Genomic DNA, 21,776 nt, shown 5'->3' on the forward strand with positions numbered 1-21,776 from the left:
CGTGTTTTTTTTTTTTTTTTGTTTTCAACAGTTTTTTGGGGGCCGTTCCCCCTCTTGGGGGATAGATTCATAAAAATTGTTACATGAAGCAATGAAGTAGGTTACTACATGGTAATATCGTGTTTTTGTACCAGGGTTGGCTGGTTTAAACCAAAAAACGAAAAATGTTCCTAAAAGTGTAAGTGTTTGTAAAATCTTGATGAACACACGTTTGTGGGTTATCACGTTTCACTCCCGTATATTATTCGTATTATATTCAGACCTAAATTCCCCATTCATTACTCAAAAAGATTATACTGCAAATGTTTGTTTTGTGATTTTTTTGTAGTTGTTATTATTGTTTTTATTTAATTGCAATCAAAGAAAAATTCTAATTATTGTTTCGTTTTAATGTTTACTATTGATAAAATACATCGAAATGCCGTACTTTTTGTGTGGGGGGAGGGGGGTCAGACCCCACGAGAGACATTTAGTGAAATGAGAAGTCTCTTTGGTATTTATTTATGTATAAATGAGTCTGAGCCAAAGTGGACTCAAATAATTCGTATCTTTATTCACTTTTCTTACTAATATGCAAATTAAGTCGTTGTATTTCTTTAATTTGGACCAATAAAAGTTGCTGTTAACTAACTCGAACTAAATTAGTTCTTCTGTACTCCGTAGTACTTTGAAATTGTCCATATGTAATTCTGTATAATGCTTTCACTTGTGCAACTGTTTATCTTTTTGTCCTTCTGAAATGACTCTTGACAGTTATATTAAGAAGCATGTAAAGATCAGTACAACGTATTTTTATCAGGATTCCTTCGTGAGTGAGTCGGCAGACGTATCGCATTTGTGGCCAATTAGTCCTGGTTCCGAGTTCAAATGGAGGACAATTTCTCTCGGATGTAACTCGAGAAACGATTTTTATTCCGCTTTAAGCTTATGTGATCCCTTCCAGCATAACCCGGTAGTTGCATAATAACATCAAGGCGAAACAAACTTATTTCTGTCCATATATGATATGAATATATAGAGCAAATTATTTAAACCAAAAGAACCTGGTTTAAACAAAAAAAAAACGTTTTTTTTTTTGGTTTTTCAATAAAAACCATGGTTTTTGCCAACCCTGATTTGTACTTCTTGCTTATTATGGGGAGCAGGGAGGGGACAAAGTTAGCCAGTTTTTGGAGTTTCAGTTTTTTGACGTAAATTACATTTATTTTTACAACAAACATCAATAGCTCAGTCCTTAATTAAGCTAGAAAGGTGATTTGGTACCAAAGTATTTTTGAGAGATAAAGCTTTCCGTCACTTGCATTTTATGTATATACGGGGTACGTATGTACGGCCGAGAGAGGGAGGATGAATTTTTTTTTCATCAATTTTTTTTCATCAGGTTTTGGCGGGTATTCTTCCCCTCTGTGTGGTACATCCATAAAAATTGGTATGTGAAGCAATGAAGTAGTCCCCTACATGATAGTAACCTGTATGTGTACTTGTTGTTTATAGAGGAAGAGGGGGTCAAATTTGGTTAATTTACATTTATTTTCGGGACGGTCCCGTATAACACAAGATATATTTCACTGAAGTTGTCTAGAGGCATAATTCTTGTTCGTATACATGATGTGTGCAGCAAAAATGATTTGCATATGGACGTGGTACTATAGTGGGGGAGGGGAGAGAATGTCTAATTCAATGAATGTTTTTCTGCGCATATTTTTTTTAAAAAATATTTCCTACATAAAACGAATTCATTACGCAATGGCAGCAATGGCTACCATTTCTTATATTATTGTCACGAGTATGTGGCCTACACATTAGCATCATTTTGTCAGCGCAGGTAACTGCAAGGGTTGCCAGGGCCCCGCAAAGTCAATATTTTCATATTTTTAATGATTTTTTATGTCTGTTCTTTTTCTACGAATACGGCGGGAATTTGACGCATATTGTCTCGTTGGAAGTTGTGGTCTATAAGCTTTTCAATGGTGTATATCTCATGAAATGTTCAAATACTTCACTTGAACTTCTGTTGGTTTAGTTATAAGCACACTGATGTGCAGAATTTCGTTCAGTAATTGCTGTTATAATAAGAATATAACTTGTGATTTACTCCATGCACAAACCCTGCGGAGGATGGGTTGTTTGTTAGAAAATTAAATTAGCTTCTTCAATCTGATATTTTAGTTGTTTTAAACATGTCCAACCAGCATCGAAAAAAAACACGTTTAAAACAATTTGTTTAAAACGTTTAAAACAAACTGAATAAAACAACAGCCCTCGTTTTAAACATGTTTTAAACACTTGTTTTAAACATTTTGTTTTAAACATATCAACCCTGCTGAAGACAGCTGGTGAACTTGACCTCCCCGCACTTCATTTTCAATCTTCTCCGTAATTGTCTGGACAAGAATTGCATTGCTTTAGAGAGGATCAAGGTGAAAGATATTTGTGTTTATAAACAAAGTACAGGAATGTGGTTTGCAAGAATTTCCTATTCGGTTTCACATTGAAATTTTTGTAATGCTTCAATACTAAACTTCAGGATTTTTTTAAGAAAGATAAATAATACTTTTTATATTCTTATATAATATTCTCACTAAGAAATTGATACTATGGTTCAGCTGGAAACATAATAACTGTAACAAGTAAAGACCTTTCTTTAAAAATCGTGAAAAAAATGACTGCGGTTAGTACGAATTCTATATTCTTTACTAATCCTAAAAAGAATGTCTTAGGAATATTTACTCTGTATTCCAAGCATGTGTTAGCATCTGCGTCCGCTAGATCGCACCCTCGAATAATGAGATAAGCAAGATACTCGTACATTACTTGTGTTCTGTTAATTATGACTTGAACAGTTTTTTAATTTAACAATTGCAAATAGCTCAGTTGTTATCACAAATCGCTATATTTTTAAATCTTATTCCTCATATGACATATGCGTCTTTATCCAGATCTCACAAATTAAATGGAGATGAAATGTATTTGAGAAGGAAGAGGAAAAACGTATCATATATCTACAAGAAGATATCAAAATTTGGGGTGTCATTTTTCGATCATTTTTTTTTTTTAAATTTTTCGCTCTGTTAGTTGACCACATTGAGATCTATATGTTGGAAGTAGTAGATGATAATTGTTTATTTAAAAATGTCCTATTTAGTTGTATATATATATACAGGGTAATAGGTAATTCTACCGAAAAACTTTGGGAGGAGATTCCTTATACGAAATGAAAGAGAAAAAAGTCCTAATAGATATGGGTCGAAAAACGTTCCCTTTCAGAGTTATGAATTGCCGAAAATTCGAAAAAACACGTTTCGGAACGCTCTGCCTTAGAAACTATAGGACCTATCCGAAGCGGTTTAAGGAATTACACAAGAACTAGTATGCGATCTATCTAAATACCCATGATTTACCATCCTCCGTTATCGGCGAAACAAACGCGCCATTAGTACTAAAACGAGTATCCCTATGCCTCAACTTCCTTTTTACAGTTCGTTTCGCCGATAACGGACTATGGTAGAACATAGATATTTAGATAGAGCGAATACTATTTCCTCTGCAATTCCTTAAACCGTTTGGGATGGATCCTGTAATTTCTAAGACATGGCTTTCGAAACGTGAATTTTCGAATTTTCGGCGGTTAATAACAAGGAAAGGAAACGTTTTTCGACCCATGTTTATTAGAACTTTTTTCTTTCATTTCATATAAGGAATCACCTCTCAAAGTTTTCACGAGTATCTAGGGATTCTGGCCAGTATTTGCATGTGCAGTCATTTGGAAAACCCAAGTATATTGGCAGTACGTGACGTCATGATGACAATTGAGGAGCTAGAAACCTATTGGAATATAAGGAGTAGCGGATGCCAGTTAAGAAAATAAAGCAACAAACCGCAATAGAACCATGAGCGCCGATTCTGGAGACCTTAGTTTGCTTAGGCACCGAAGGATCAGGATAGTTTTGTTTGGATACCTGACAATAAAACACACATACCAAAATGGGTCTCTCCAAACTTTGGAGAGTCCAAAGTTATTCAGAAATCGACGCTGCTGGTTAAGATATACTCTTGACTACTACAATTTTTTCCTTTCTTCCTTCAAATGCTATAGATTCTAAACTATTGTCTGTAATTCTTAAATTTATTTGAAATAACATTTTTATATTTTTATTTAAAAAAAAAACTTTTTATTTCAATAGGTATACTAACTATCAAATATTTTTAAATTTTTAAAATAACAATGATTATTAAAAAACTGTTATAATGAAAATTTAAAATGAAACAGTAAATATCTATTCTTCGGTACTTTGTTCCCATAATGTTCGGCAGGTAGTACTAAATCTTCTGCTTTCAGAGTCTCCAACCTGTCATGTTATGTCACTGTCTTGACGTACGGTACAGCATTCATGCCGTAACTTTCATATAAACTTATGGACTGTGAGTTGCCTCTCCATACTCCTTGCTCGGTTGCTACATAAATTGATGCACGAATGATGTCTGTTTATAAAGAAAGACTTCTTCTAGCTCTTTACTAGTGGGTAACGTTCCCATTATAGCCGACACGTTCCCACGTTGAATGGCTATGCTTATGCGTTGAATCAGGAAACTTTTTGCTCGATTATGTCCTGATTTAATCGATAGACGGTGGCCGATTTCTTTCATAAATTTGAGGCCTCCTTCTTCTCAAGAACCGCTAGACTCAATTGCTATTGCGACAAAGCTATAGTTATCGAGTAGATATTATTTCAAATGCATTTTTAAACCTGATAAAATTAGCACTACTAGTGAGAGGAGAATGAGTTTTAATTAATTATCTTCGTGCACACCCATATGAAAAGTCTTGCTTTAATTATCCTAATTCAGTACGTATTCTCATATGAGAAGTCCAGGCTACGCTTATGGTTTAATCCAAATTTGTTAAAAGAATATACATTGTATAATGTTTTGCGTATCTTCAAAGGTTAATGAATCATCTAGCACTTACACTGAGTTTGAGACCTAAGATTTGGGTGAATATTTATTGAATTAGAGGTTAGCGTACCTATTAACACCGAGGTTATATGAGACGTAGACCTACAACTTAATATGGAATGCGAAGTACATAAGCTAGTGTAGGGAATCGAATCGAGTTCTTCCGCGCCGAAATCACGTATGCATATCATAAAGCCATGAGGAAGCTGAAGAGTTAGGTGAAGAAGTGTTGCTCATGTGACTCTAAAATTTCTAGTCTCGTCTCGGTTCTAGTTTCGTTTTCGAGACGATAATTGTATTGTCGGGACCGTAATATCGCAAATTATGGATGCGTTAAAATATTAAATAATACTTTTGATAAAGTGGACATTTTCAAATATCTAGGATCAATATTTTTAAAACCATATTCACGAAGAAATTAAATGTTGACGAAAAACAGGGAATTCGTGTTATTATTCAGTTCAAAGTTTCTTGGCGTAGCGAATTCTGTCGAGGAATTTGAAGTTTAAAATATATAAAATTATCATCATGATATTGCTCTGTATGGCTGCCAAACATGGTCACTTACTCTACAGGAAAAACGGAGACTGAAAGTATTTGAATAAGATCTTTAAACGAATATTCGGATCCAAGAGGAACGGGAATGGGGAATGGCGAACTACATAATATAGGGTATATAAGGTTTACCAAACATTGTTAGAGTCATTAAATCTAGGAGACAGGTGGGCAGGTCATGTTGCCCAAGCACATGCCTGTTGTTGTGTATGGTTGCGAAACATGGTCGCTTACTCTGAGGGAAGAACATAGACTAAAAATATTTGAGAACAAGATTCTGAGACGAATATTCGGACCCAAGAGAAACGGGAATAGCGGAAACTTCATAAAGAGGAATTATATAATTTATACGGTTTGTTGAACATTGTTAGGGTCATCGAATCTAGGAGGGATAGGTGGACAGAGCATGTAGCTAGAATGGAAGAAAGTAGAAACGCTTTCAAAGTTTTCACTGAAAGTCCAATCGGAAAACGACCATTAGGAAGACCTAGGCGCAGATGGGAGAACAATATTAAGGTGGATCTCGCAGAAACAGGAATGCGAAATAAAAACTGGATCCAGTTGGCTAAGGATAGAAGTCAGTGAAGAGCTTTTGTGAATATGGCAATGAACCTCCGGACTAAATAGGCCATAGAGTTAGTTAGTTGCCTTATTTTTCGTCTGGTGAACAATACTACGAGCTTACAATAAAATAACGTTAATTAAATTTACCTAATTATTTCTGTTTAGTACATTTTACTTTTTATTCCAATCTCCAATATAATATATATGGCTATAGGGTAATGTAGCTGGGTCAGAGAGTTTCAAACGACCATGAAACTACTATGATGTGTAGCAGGATTACTTCTTGCAAAAATGAACCTAGTTTAGACCTCGACAATTATGATACTGTACCTCGCACACGAAGCTATTTTCGTTTGTCTAGCCCTTCAAAACATAATCTGAGTGTTCTGGCCGAAGGCAGGTTCTAGCCCATTGATATTACCGCACTTTCAGGCCATTAAGACAGCGAAGCAGACGTAAGGTGGCCATTTCATTTTTACTATGATTCTGACTATCTCGCATCTTATTGGCTTAACTCTAGTTTTACCTAACTAATTATCTCATGCAGTTATGACAGAAACATCTGGCTACTATTTTAGACGAAATGAGAATCCTTGTTTATTTTTTTCCACCTAAAAAGGTGGGCAATAAAAGAATCACAGAAATCGAAGAAAATTACAATATTTTTCATTTTCTCGAAGCCCTGCGTAAAATACACAAGACGGACCCCCCCCCCCCCGAAAAAGTGGAGGAATGGCTTTTCAAGTGGAACAGACAATTGTCTAGGCATCAATAATTGATTGGCCAAATGAAACATGAGCAAGAAAAGTACGACAAGTCATGAGAATGAACAAATTAGGCCACCCGGCTATAGGTTAGAGGTGAAGTGGAAACGGGTGAATGATCGACTTGTAGTTTAGGAGAAAAGAAAAAGACAGATTTAAAAGCAATTAAATGTGTTAATTTTCGTATTTGAATATTGTTATACGTTCCAGCTGTATAAGAGGTTAGATTAATGAAAATGTTTTAATTGTTTACTTTTTGAATTGACTTGCTGGTTTCTAATGCATACTAATTTGATGTTTGTTAATTCATTTTACATAAAGCTTATGAAATAAAAGTAGGCTTCATTTTTTAAAAAGGTTTTCTCATTTTCCCCTAGTTTAGATGATAAAGGTTACACTTTCCACTAAATCAAGAATATAGACTCGTGGTCACTATAATATCAATATCAGTAATATGTATCTTACTAGAGGTCAGAGTTTTATACAGGGTGTTCGAAAAAGAACTCCGTAGTTTTAAGTGTAAATTTAATTGGGAAATGAATGAAAACTTACATCAATGAGTACATATCATGAAAGAGAATTCCTTCAAGTTTTGTTTAATGTTAGTAGACTTCAACGTGGGATTTATTTGTGGCCCTGCACACGTCGAGACGATATTCCACTTCCCGCCACTTATTCACCAACATTTCATGTGTAATTGTCCCAACCGCCGCGACGATTCTTTCCCGTAAATGATTGATGTCTTTGATCTTTTCACTGTACACAACATTTTTATGTGGCTCCAAAAGAAAAAGTCCAGTGGGGTTAAGCTATTGGGCAGCCCTGCTTATCCACATTCCTGGAAAGCAAGTCTCAAGAGCCACATGCACATGGTTACTGTAATAAGGTGGGGCACCATTTTGTTGGAAAAACACAAGCCCCTTTTCCACCTCAATATCGTCCATTTGGGGAAAGACGTACTCTGTCAGCATGCCATAGTAAACATCCCCGTTTATTGTTTCTTCTACAAAAATGAAAGGACCCATCACACGATTTTCCATCAAACCGCGCCAGACATTAAATTTTGGAGAGTCACGTTGATGCTGAATAACTTGATGTGGATGCTGCAGTTATGACGATTAACTGTTCCACTGACATGAAATGTAGCCTCATCAGAAAAGAGAATCCTTTTTAAAAAATTGACATCATCATCAATTCTGTGTAGAAAGTCAGCAGCAAACTCATACCTTTTGATTTTATCAGTATGTTTAATTTCATGTAACAGTTGCAATTTGTAGGAAGCAACTTAAGTGTTTTACGCCAACATCATACACATTACCTTTAGGCTCTCCTAATTGTAGACTACGTCTGGCCAATGTCTTCTTCGGGCTCCGAACACAAGAAACATGGATCTGTTCAACAACATCTTCAAAAGTTCTCGGTCTATCTGGTGATTTTGCCTTTAAAACACTATCGGTTTCCTTGAAAGACTTTAGCCAATGACGGATAGGTTTTGCTGTAGGTGGTTCACCACCATACTGAAGTCTAAAATTACGTTGCACTGTTATAACTGACTCAGTTTTCACAAGCCAAATAACACACTGTGCTTTCTGTTACGGAGTACACATTGTTGCTGAGTTGCTCTGCACTGCACGCCTGCCTGGACTGAACTGAGGAAACGAAAAAACAGCACTGGTGCCGTCTCAAGGTCAAGCAGACCTGCCTACTGCATGGGAGCTAAACTTGGAGAGTTGATGAATCAAACACCGCAAACTAGAATAGTGTATGTCACTTTGCACAGATTCTAGACACATTAAAACTAGGAAGTTCTTTCTCAAACACACTGTATTGTTGACTGCATGAGAAAAGTTGAGGTTGTCTCGTCTGGAAAAAAGATGTGAAATTGACGTCTCGATTCGAAAAATATATCTGTTTCTATTGAAATGGGGTCGCAAAGAAAACAAGATTTAGAACAACTGCTATAGAAATCCGTAATAAACTTTGTGCATTAATACGTTAAACCATTAATGGAAAGCTGGCTATAAAGATGTTCCTAACCCCGTGGTTATATGCAACCCGCCTTAGCTTGTTGATTATTTGGTTGCCTCATATTTTAGGATAAATAGTTTTCTCAATTGTTACAGGAATTACTGCGTTTACTGTTTGGCTTTTAAATTAATTAACTATTTTCAAACAATGTATACTTCAGAACTCTCCTTGGAAATACGAGGGGAAGAGGCTGGAAAATTCATGAAATCACCAAGAAGAAACAAAATTTGAAATATATCATTGTAGTCATTAGAAAGGTCATATATTGTGAACCTCTCATCTCGTATATGATCATTTTATCATTATTTCCTTTGTTACAGGTTCTGTAAGAAGTTATGGCGAGGATCTAAGGAAATTACAGAAGAATGAGCTTTGCAGTGTCACCAAGTTTTTTTGTGCTGCAAGACAAATCCTCTATTGAAATTCTTAAAACTTTGCAGGATACTTTGGGAGAACACACTCCTAGATATACAACAGTAGCGAAGTGAGTGAGGCGTTTTAAGACTGGTCATCGTGAGACTGAAGATGAATCTCGCTCAGGCAGACCTTCAAGTGCAGTGACCACGGAACACATCGACAAAGTGCATGACATGATCATGGAGCATAGGCGCATATCGATAAAAAACATTGCTGCGTGTATGGGGATATCTCGTGAGCGTGTGAGTGTCATAATAGCAGAATATTTGGACATGCAGAAGGTCAGTGCAGAATGGATCCCAAAATGTTAGAATGCTGACCAGAAGAGAATACCGGTGTAGATGTCACAGGAAATTTTGCAAAAGTTTCAAAAACCTGGTGAGTTATTGAGCAGTCTGGTGACAGAAGATGAAACATGGCTGCACTACTATAATCTAGAGACTAAACAGCAATCCATGGAGTGGCGCCAGAGTGGATCTTCTCGACCGAAGAAGTTCCAAAGCCAAAGATCAGTTGGTAAGGTACTTGCATCAGTATTTTGGGATAGGGACGGTGTCATCCTTATAAATTTCTAAAAAAAGAATGAAACCATCAATCCTGGGGTTTATTCCAACTATTTGATTGAGCTGAAGAAGGCTCTGAAGAAAAAAAACGTCGGAGAAAAGTGAGCAGTGGTGTTCAGTTTCTCCAGGACAATGCATCCTTCCATAAAGCTCATCAAACCATGCGATTGCTGGTGGATCTGGGCTTCACCTATGTACCTCACCCACCTCATACTCACCTGATCTGGCCCCCTCTGACTATCACCTCTTCCCACATCTCAAAAAAGCATCTCAAAGACAAACATTTTCCATCTGATGAGGCACTTATTGCGGAGGTGGAGGGCTGGATTGCACAGTAGGACACCACCTTGTATTTGTTAGGGTTAGAAATGTTGCAACATCGTTGTGAAAAGTGTATTGAGCTTCGGGAATACGTTGAATTGTGTATTAAAATGGTTCTTCCAGGAAAATTGCTTTTTGGTGATTTCGTGAACTTTTCAGCCTCCCCTCATAGTTTAATCGATTATTGAAAGCCACATCGAAATATGGCCAACGTTTCTCGATATAATAGCGAACAGACATGCGTACGCAAATGCATTCAGGTCAAACCGAGAAAACTCCTTTTCTTAAAAGTCGACTGAAAACGAATCTTTTTTGTAAACAAAAAATAAAATTGAAGTGACCTATTAAGATTAAACTGATACTGAAGCCCTTATGAATATCTTCATTAGAATTGTAGGACGATAATTATAATTTATTCGTGAGATTGGAATACTTAACACGTTCTGAGATTTGGTTTTTAAAATTTTTATTTAGCGTCGGAGACCCGGGTTCAATTCCCGGCGGAAGCTCTGTAGTTCGGATTCTACGTTAATCAGTAGGTTCACATCTCACATAGCCTCTCTGCTGAAAGGGACGCAAATCTTAAGAAAAAAATGAATGAATGAGTTTTAAATTTTTCTTGTCATGTCTTAGGATTATTGCTTTTTCTTTTTGTTTTTTTCTACTTATTTTCTAGTTACATCTAATATTTTGCTAGTTATTCCTTTAGAATTTCCACCTCCCATTTGAACGTTATTTTGTTTTAATGTATTATTTTTCATGTATCTTTACTTGGACTGCTTTTTTCTAGAAGTTTTATTTTGAATTTTCAATGCACAGAATGTGTCGGCCATTTGCCTTGTCGTGACGGAGACAAATAGTAATAATTCCTGACATCATCATTAAATATTCAATAACAATCAACCAATTAAGAGCCTGACATACTAAAAATAATACAAAATTTACCATTTTTCTTTTGCTTGTTTATTCATAAGTGAAGGAGATACAACTTACCACAATCATACAAAATGTTGTTCTACAACAGAAAATATGAACCTGAATAATTTTTAGTGTTCGCATCCATAGATATTACAGTGTGCCAGAATAACAATTCTCCCAAAATCTAATCTAATAGAATTAAAGATGGAATATGCAATTCTTCATATGCATAACCTTATATTAAGAAGTTCCCAAGGAAACAGAACTTTTCTTTGGGAAAACCCATCTTGCAAATTGCGCATCCTCCCTTTCGTTTCTATGTACGTTCCTTCATTACTGCGTTTCAAGTGCAAGAACTGAAGCAATTTGGTGTAAGGTGAATAACCTTCTTGAAATGAGATGAAAGTTCAGCAGCCTTCAAAACTTTGTCTTCCGTATAGATGAAAGCTTTGACAATATGAAAAAAAAAAAAAAAAAAACAGTTACATGTACGTACGTATTGTACTCCTCTACCAACAACTAAATTAAATTAGAAATATCATATAAACAGTATGCTTTATAAACAACTGTTATTACTAATATATCATGTATGTTTAATTCAAAAGTTTACGTACGTTCAAGGACACAATACAACAACACCTACTGGTTAGCATTAAGTCACCATGATTGTACGGAAACGTGTAATCAAGAAATTCTACACTTACGTTAAAGTGAAAAGGATGAAGAAGAAGAAGAAGTGAAAGTATTTTAACCTTGATCAATAGAATATGGGAAATATCAAAACTTTTGTCCTTCTGTAGATGCGTCAGAAATCTGTAAACCAGAAATATCCAAGATGGACTTTCCGTATGAAATAGAAGCAATTATGAACGTTCAAGGCGAGGTAGAAAGAATCATTTGCTTTCTCATTCAAAATTACAGGAATTCGATTTTTCTTTTACAAATGTCTCTATCAACTGTATAAAGAATAATACTGAGCTATTTCCATCACTTACCGGTACCTCGTTAAAGTGACGGAGGCACGGTGACTGAGTGGTAAAGTCCGATCTCTTCTGTTGCAAAAAGTTCCCACTTAGATCTCACGTCATAGTAGACGACATGATGTCCGTAGGATTTTTCTATGGATACTCCTACTCCTCCCACATGCTCACCCCTTCCATTATTGCGTAACTCGTTCACTTTCATTAATCACCCATCTCCTTTAACCTTAACCCAAACGATAATTAGTGTTGCTAACTCGGGAAAATAAAATTACCGGTACCCCCTCAAATTTCCCTGTGATATAGGCCTAAGTGTGAAGTATCTCTTTTCGGAATCACCTATGGAAAGGAAATGTGCTATCGTGGATAAAAGCGCATTAGCACCTGTATTCTGCATATCCTTAGTACATTCACTAATAAACTTAATAGATACATTGTGCTATAAATGAAATACTAAAGTCAGTGTTGATCATTTTATTGTATTTACCAGTAAATGCCACTTGTTTAAAATTATGGAAACTGATGAACAAAATTACATTAATCTTTACGTGACAATTTTGGATTTACAAAACGAAATTAATTCTTTAAACTTATACTTCAACTTCAGGAAATGGCTTTAAGAAGTCTTTTTTCACTCTCAATAAATGTAAAAAGATTCCGTAGAAGTAAATTTCAGTCTCTGTCATCTCTTTAAAATTATCTAAACAGATGAACAAAATATATTAATCATTGATAGGTGGTGAAAGGGGACGGTTTTGGATTTACAGAATGAGTGTTACTTTTTATATGTATACTTCGAACTAGATTGCTATCACAAATCGTTTCTCATTATTAATATACGCATAAAATTCTATACAAGTAAAATTCAAATTTCGAATTTCGATTATTTATTCTGGATTACAGATTTCAAAATACCGGTTATAAAAGGATTGGTAAGAAGTTTGTACCGGTCACCGACCTTAATCAAAATAACAGCAATATTTCCTGCCAGGCCGGTAAAATATCGGCCAGTTGGCAAGTCTAACGGTAATTTTGAGATGTTAAACTTTATATTTAATTTTATTTCACTTACTCAGTTGTGGGAAATTTAATAAATATACTAGCTAGTATTAAAAGTAGTATATATTTCCGCAACGTAGCAGCGGCAAATTTTCTTGAAGTTTCTTTTCTAATGCTATTTTTCTAGCTATATTCTGCAAATACCAGCATTGACATTGTATGCATTAATGATATCGCAAACCAAATCAGAAATGAGGGCATGTCAGAGGACAGTTAATAGTGCAGAAATTGCTGTAATAACATTCACAGTGAGAACCAGCACAATTCCCTCCCCCTCCCAAAAAAAACTAAATTAAAGCACTGATTAAACACAGTATGGAAGTGGTGGGTTATAGCCAATAAAATTATAACTGGTGAAAACTAGAGATAAATGCGACCAAAGTATTGTGCTGATCATATAATCGTGTGTTGTGTGATGAAGCCGAATGAGTTTGGGGTCACAACTTGACACGTCCTCAGGTATCATTCAACTGTTCTGAATACATTTATCTTACCTATTCTTGTATATACATAGAATTTTTTTCTTTTCATAACTCTACAGATACTACATCATTATGTAGAAATCAAGGTTCAATCTAATATTTAATTTGACCAGGGTCAGATTTATACTTTTTGCGTCCCGAGACACTTGCTAAAAGTGCCCCGCCTGTCTATTTACACCAGAATTTCGGAAGGAAAATAAAAAGTGCTCAAAATCAAGGAAAAGCATGGTTTATTTTTTGAAAAATTTCTTACGCTTCACAACTGGTCTGTCGACGTCACTCATATGTACGAGGGCGCCGTTGTATCCTCTCGCCCCAGGCTCTGATTTTCCACATCACGTCACTGCTTAATGTACTAATTCTTGTATAGAATTTTCTGAAACTGTATGAAGCTTTTTTCTTTAGCAAGTAGCGATATATATATATATATATATATATATATATATATATATATATATATATATATATATATATATATATATATATATATATATATATATATATTTATTTATTTATCGATGTGACTTCCGTGAAGAACTGCTACTGAGTAGGTTATATATTTTTCAAATATTTTAGCAATGATTTTACCTATTACCTCACGTACAAAGAACACTTCAGCATTCGGCAGGTAATGAATAAATGAACGAATTAAGCTAAAATAATTTATCAATAGTGAAAGTCTTGTAAAATAACCACTTCGAGTATATTCTTTGGTTGGTGGGATTGGAATTTAGTGTTCCTTTCAATAGAGATGCTACATGAGACAGAGATCTATAATTTAACACGGGATCTGAACCACATGAGGTCCCACTGGGAATCGAAAGCACGTACGCTGCCCACTCAGCCACAAATGAGCTGAGGCCACTAGTTGTTTCGTTTGTAAAAATAATACAAATAAGATTAAGCAATGATTTTCTTCGTTTTATTATTTTTATCCTTTAGTGCTCGCTCACTGAGGATTTTGACTCTACAGAAATAACTTCCAATATATATTCATATTTCTTTTCTCTTTAAACATTTGACAAAAATAGATTAAACTACTCACTTTTAAGTTATTCAAACAACCGGTTTCGTCAAGCAAGCATATGCAAGAAATAGAAGACAGAACCGAAGTTTCCTCTGTATTCACAACCAAAACACGAAATGCCTGTATTCATTAATGTGTATATACACTAGATTATCCAAGAATAAGCCCTGCATACTTCATGCTCCACTCTTTCCAGCTCGTTAGTCATACGTGTTTTTCATCTGACCCCTTGTGCGATATCAGATAGAGCATTGAATTCTTAATTCTGCGTTAATACTCGTAATAATAACAATAGTAATAATAATGTATTGCAGTGACTGACAAAAATAGTTAGGCACCTGGAAGGAATGGCCTAATGTCGATGTAATGTCATACAAGAGCATGCTATTGACGGATACAAATGATGTAGCGTTGCAATTTAGATTTTTCTGGGGGGGGGGGGGGAAGCATTAATACGAGTATTTGGGTCCCCTAGCAAGAGTTTTTATAATTCTTGGGCACCCTCTTTCAATCTTTCTCTTTCCCTTTATGGGCCCTCCCGCACGGCAAGATCTGCAGGGCCGTTAGTTACGCCCCTGGGCCCCGTTCCATACATGACAAATTAATTAAGGGGACAATATTGACAAACCTCAAAGCCATACAAATAAATATTATTTCTACGGCCCCACACAGTAAACATTTTTTTACTGAAATGAGCACACAAGTAATTTTTGTTTTATTTACCTTTTGTGTGCTCTTTTGTTTATGTAATGTAATGAACCTGTTAGATGCTTCATTTATAATTTCATGTCCGTATCGTATATAGAGTAAGAAAATCTTGTCTTAAAGTGGGCCCCCCTCAAACGGCAAGGAGCTTTCTTGAGGGGGGCAATTGCCAACTGCCCCCACAAGTTAGGCCCTGGTTGCAATGTTCTGTGACAACTAGAATGACCACCAGATTGCATTAGTATTGTCACCAAGAGACTGAGTCCGAGTTCTAAGGTATGATAGGGTATATACGTGTAAGTAGCGTGCACAGCGTCAGACAGTTATTGCGTACTGTGCAATGAAACAAAATGAAATCTTTCAGTTTTAGGTTCCACGATTATTTCCTTTAGGTTAAGGAAAATGATTAAGATAAGTGAATGATGATGAAAGAATTGATGGAATGACAATTTGGGAAGAAACGGGACTACTTCAAGAAAACCCACGGACACGATGCTGCCCACGGGTCTGAACCAGAGACCCCACACACCGGAGGTAAGTTCGCACTGTGAAAGACCAAGGAGAATGCTGCGTGCTCGTATATAACAACGCTACCAATACTTGACAGATTTTGAAGAGGGTTTATTGTGAGTCTGCATGTGGTCTGCTGGTCGAATTGTATAATATCCAGATATGTAGAACATTTGGATATGACAGTGGTCCGACGTTGGACTGAATGGGGACGTGGGGGAAACTACATAAGTCGTCAATGTTCCAAGTGACCAAATTTGACAATATCCAAGAAGGATCGGCGTATTGTGTCCCAAACATAACATAATCTCTTTACATCTGCACCTACTATACGGGCACAAGTAATTAACTCATTACAACACCTCGTGGCATCCTTTACCATTGCCTGGAGACTAGCAGCAGCTGGATACTGAATCACAGTCACATTTTTAGGCTGCTATTAACACTGTAACACATGCGGCTACATTTGAAGTGGTATCATACCCAGGAAGTATGAATTGCTGATCAATGGTGTCGCATTTTCAGCTATAAATCTTGGGTTTGGCCCTTCCTTGGATGACCATCAACTGCGAGTAGGCTGTACTAAGGGGAGAGAACACTGGCACTTCGGTATTATGGTGTGGGGAGACATAGTCTATGATTTCAGGTAACCTCTGGTAGTGATTCAGGGAGCTCAATGGCACAACAATACGGATTCACGGACATCCTGCTTCCTCAAAGGTTACCTCAAATGAGGCAGTATCGGTACCATCTTTTAACAAGACAACGCTCGTCAGCACACAGCACGCATCTCTGTGAACTACGTGCATGATGTTGAGGTACTTCATTGGCCAGTAAGATTCCCGATCTGTCCCCCATAGAACGTATGTCAGACTAGCTTAAACATCAAATCTGTCCCAGTACTAATACCAGGATATAGAGGGCCAGTTACAACAATCGTAGCCCAACTTGTGCAACAGCTGTACAAAACCCGTCCCAACCGAATATGTGATCCATTTAAGGCAGAAGAGTTGCTGGAATAAAATCACATTATCCCGTGGTAACAGCACTAATGAAGTCTAGTGGACGTTCTAGCGATCCCAGATCATTGCAACTCTATCCCTTCAAATATCCACCAATGATATTGACCTGTACAAAATTACGTCGACATCGGACCACTCCTCCTAAGTACCAAAATGTATTGTCAGTCAGTGTAGTAATAATAATAATTCTCACTAATTTATATATGTTTCCAGCCACACCATTGCAGTGTCATTGTAGTGCAGTATTATATTTACCAGATTTGTTCTTAATACTCGTAAAGCCGCAGGTTTGAGTAATATTTTCTTTATATCCTATTTACAGTAATTTGCCACCGCTTTGCTGCAACATTCGTCATCCAGTAAGAAAGAGTGTAATTGTTGATACATTCTTGACTCCTTGCAAATAAATTATAAATTGATTAAATGTTGCTTATATATATCAAGGAGTCAAGAATGTATCAACAATACAAGAATGTATCAATATATATACTGTTCTTAACCAAAAGCTTAAAAACGAACAGATGCTGGTAATGTTAAACGAGAGCGGGTATTTAGTATTTAGTAGTCAAACATGTAGTGTTTGTAAAGTTTACCAAATCTATATTGTAAATGGTCACTGCAAGTGGTGTTTCATTCGTAATTCCAAGGTTTATTTCTGTCAGTAGCTGGTACAATCTTGATTTGCTCTTCACGCCTCCCAGTTTGGGAACCATTGTTCTAGAGAAGGCATACTTTGGATATTAATTGTCACTCATTGACTCAAATTGTATAAATAATATTCTAGATTAGGTTTAACCTACTTTAGAGTGGAGGGGGGGGGGTCCAATATATTGTGCGCCATGCACAGCGAATACTTTTAACTGTCTGAGCTATTCGTTGAATCTTTTTTTCTCTTGCTTATAGAAACTAATTAATGTATTATAAATATCTTTACATTATCTTCTACATATTTGTACACTGTGAGAATATAATACACAATCATACATTATTTATAGTGTACAGAACAAACTTGAGGATAATTATTAGTATAACAATATTTGCTCTGCTTACATTAATTCGAGTTACAGAACAGCAATATACAGTAAGACAAATCAAACATCAACGTTGCCAGTTTCACAGTCAATTATGAACTACTTCGTCCACATTAACTATACTTTCCTTCAACAATTTTCGTTTTTCGTTTGCACATATACAACTCTGGTGGTTCGTGATTCAACTCATCGTAGTGAATGCCAACCATATGAAAGTGAAATTGCTTCCCTGACGAAACACTGTTCGTGCCAAATTTTGGTCATAAAGATAATGTACAGTAGTTTCAGTTTATTTTTCTTGCAAGAAACATGGCATTCGAAAGTAGAAAGCACAGAAAATAGGTCAAGATTAATTACCATCATGTCCATTGTCTTATCATTGTTTTGTATGTGCAAACGTTTTGGTTCTTTTGGCTCCCCTATGCTTATTGCACTGTAAGAAAAAAACGAATGGAGTACTTTATTTCAAAATGATTATGTCTTTTAAGCTAAGGGAGACAATGATTAACGCAAGTGAATGATGATAGAAGAATTAGTGGAATGAGAAAGTGGGAGGAAAAGGAAGTAATCCGAGAAAACCCACTGAAACTAGTTGTATGAAATATTACTGTTAGTTTCCTGTTCCTTTTTTTCTTGTGACTATCTACTGACTATCTGATTGTGATACTCTCGTAGTTAGATAATAACAATTGTCTCACATAATTATTATCACGCTAATATAGAAGTAACAGGTTTACAACAACAAGATACTGTCACTTCCCTTGTTTATCCATTTCTTTCTTTCTTTGGAAGTTCCTCCCTTGTGTATTCTTTCTGTTTCAAATACAGTATTAGGTGTTTTTCGCCAATTTCGCTCTCCTTTGAAGTTGGCATAATTTCGAGTAATGACAAACAAAAACCAAAGGATTAATATCCACGATTACTAATCAAGTATTGCGTCATAAAATAAATAAATAAATAAATAAATAAATAAGGAATGAAAGGTGTTGAATCTTTAAATGTGTAAAGTTACTCCCGTTTATTGATGATGAAACACAATAAATGGAAGCAAAGAACAAAGGCTGAATTTTGCAGTGTGAACGAGGACGGCAGTTGACGAAAATCCATTCAAGATACTGTCCATCACAAACTCATGTGACTTGGAATCAAACCATGGACCTTTCACACTAGAGATGAGGCCACTTCCACTGAGTTTCCAAAAATAATACCCATTACAAAATAAAATCGTAGTTTTAAAACGTTCCTCTCGAGTGAATTCGAGTAATCAAAATATGGCAACATTGTTAAATACACATTGCAACATTGCTTGTAATAGATGTTCTGTCTGTACAGATTAAACTCATAAAGAGCGCCAACAAGAACTTGCCATGCTATAAATACATAACAATCAAGGTTATAAAAGATTTCACGTTGCCGTGTTGATTGCAAACACAGACCAAAAGAGTATTAGACTAATAATTGTGTCTGTAAAGACCACGATATTAGAAACATAATCCAAAGATAATATGAATATAATCTTAACAAATAAAAATAACAACAACAATATTAACATTTTACTTATATCGTGCTAATCGCTTTTCTTTGTTCCGTAGTGTGTTAGTCAACATTGTTGTCACAGCATGTACCGAAGAAAATTCCCTTTGTTCGAAAATTATACAGTATTTGAAATGTATGGAAGCATCTAAACTTAGTTTCCTCTCAAATAATCCGCCAAATTTGAGTGTTTAATATGTCAGACGAGATATGCACATTATTAGTGATGTCATGACAGCTTACATGCCGATCTTGCTCGACTTTTGTCAGAATATCATTCATTTTTTTCTGTGATTGGTCACCCACTTCGAGAAGCGTGTTGGATATCGAAAGTGGAAATATTAAACAAACTTCAAAAGAAAAGTAACCAACTTCAAAAATGAACTAAAAAACAGAAAAACAAAACTTTTTAAAAGAAATATAACCTACTTCAAAAATGCACCAAACAGCAGAAAATAAAAGGAACTTTTTAATGAAAAATAATCGAATATAAAAACGCACTGAAAAGCAGAAAATAAAAATATTTTAAAAGAAAGAAACGACATAAAAAGCACTGGAAAGCAGAAAATAACTTTTTAAAAGAAAAATATCCTACTTTAAAAACGTATTAGAAAGCAGAAAATATTTTTTAAACGACTTTAAAAACGCACTAAAGAGTGGAAAATAAAATCTTTTCAAAAGAAAAATAACCAGCCAACCGAAAAACAATAAAAAGCAGAAAGTAAAAACTTTTTGAAAGAAAAATAACTTACTTCAAAAACGCACTAAAAAGCAGAAAATTAAAAAAAAACTTTTTAAAAGAAAAATAACCGAATTTAAAAACGCACTGAAAAGCAGAAAATAAAAACTTTTTAAAAGAAAAATAATCGACTTCAAAAACTCACTGAAAAGCAGAAAATAAAAACTTTTTGAAAAAAATATTAACCGGCTCAAAAAATGCAATGAAACGCAGGAAATAATAATAAAGCGCTTAAGGGCAGAAGATAATTAATTGCTGTTATCTATAAAAAAAAATTAGGAAGTCGTACCAAGCCAAAACTATTAATGCCTCAAAAATAAACTATCAAAATAATTTTTTATTAGGCAATAATTTGTTCGGCTTGGTACGATTATATATATATATATATATATATATATATATATATATATATATATAGTAATAATGAATTATTTTCTGTTTTTAAGGACTTTTAATATTTTCTGCTTTTAAATGCTTCTATTATTAACCTCGTATCTTCTACCTACATGCACTCGGAGATCTTTTATTTATAAGCTTTTTTTTTAAAGTTTAACGTCTAGCGATTATACATCGAGGCTAGGCTAACGTAAAGGAAACGATAATAATGATATAAATGTGGGTTGAAAAGTGGGTAGAAACGGGGTAACTTCCAGAAAACCCAAACACACATGTTTGTGTAACAGGTTCGGTCGCTTTCATCAGACAAGTTATGCTTTCATTCATCACACATCTGTACAATGTGTCTAATGAAGGCGATGTTACATTCCCAGAAACTGTTACACAATCATTAGTGCTATGATCAGTTTTGTTTTATTAATATTGTCAAATATTTCGAAATCTATAATGGTACAATGTACAAGGTGAACACTCTACCACTGAACTGCCGCGCCCGTTTATTTGTAGACATTGCGGTTATAATGTAGAGTTGAAAATCCCTATTTTAGATTTGTGGTGTGAATTCTGATTTATAAGGGAATATTTAAATGTATGGACACGAAAAGAGTGCTAAGTAATTGATTGAATGAGTACCTTGTACAGTCAGAGAGGAAAGTTCTTTTCGTTTCATGAAATTAGTTTTGTAAATAACTTCAGAATGGAAGGACAATTAGAGTAGTTTTCACTAAATTAAAAAAAACGTAATTTTCTGCATGGTTCACGTTGAAGCTCTGCGACCGTTATTCCCAAAATAAATTTTACCAAACGGAAAGAACTTTCTTCGTTGACTATACAAAAAAGAGAGGACGCATGTACTTTAAAGTAAACATATACGTTGTTAATTGTAGTTGTTGATGTAAACGTTGAAAATAAAATCAGAAGCAGAATTAAAATGTTTCAGTATTGTGTACTAACTATGATGTGAATTATGGAATATATTTTTTGTAATGAAGGGGATGTAATAAATACTGTTGTCCATGATACAAGACGAGACCCGCGCTTGCTGGTAGCTCAGTGGTAGACGAAAACTGTCATGTTTCTCGCCTCTTTTCGAATTTGAAAAGGTACTTCTTGTCTTGTTTTCGAGACGAGACGAGAAATTTCTAATTTCGTAGGCAACACTAGTAGAGCTAATAAATATGTGTGATGAAACAGATTAGCTAATCG

The sequence above is a fragment of the Thermobia domestica genome, chromosome 1 (genome assembly GCF_964235325.1).
Source record: "Thermobia domestica chromosome 1, izTheDome1.hap1.1, whole genome shotgun sequence".
NCBI lineage: Eukaryota > Metazoa > Arthropoda > Insecta > Zygentoma > Lepismatidae > Thermobia > Thermobia domestica.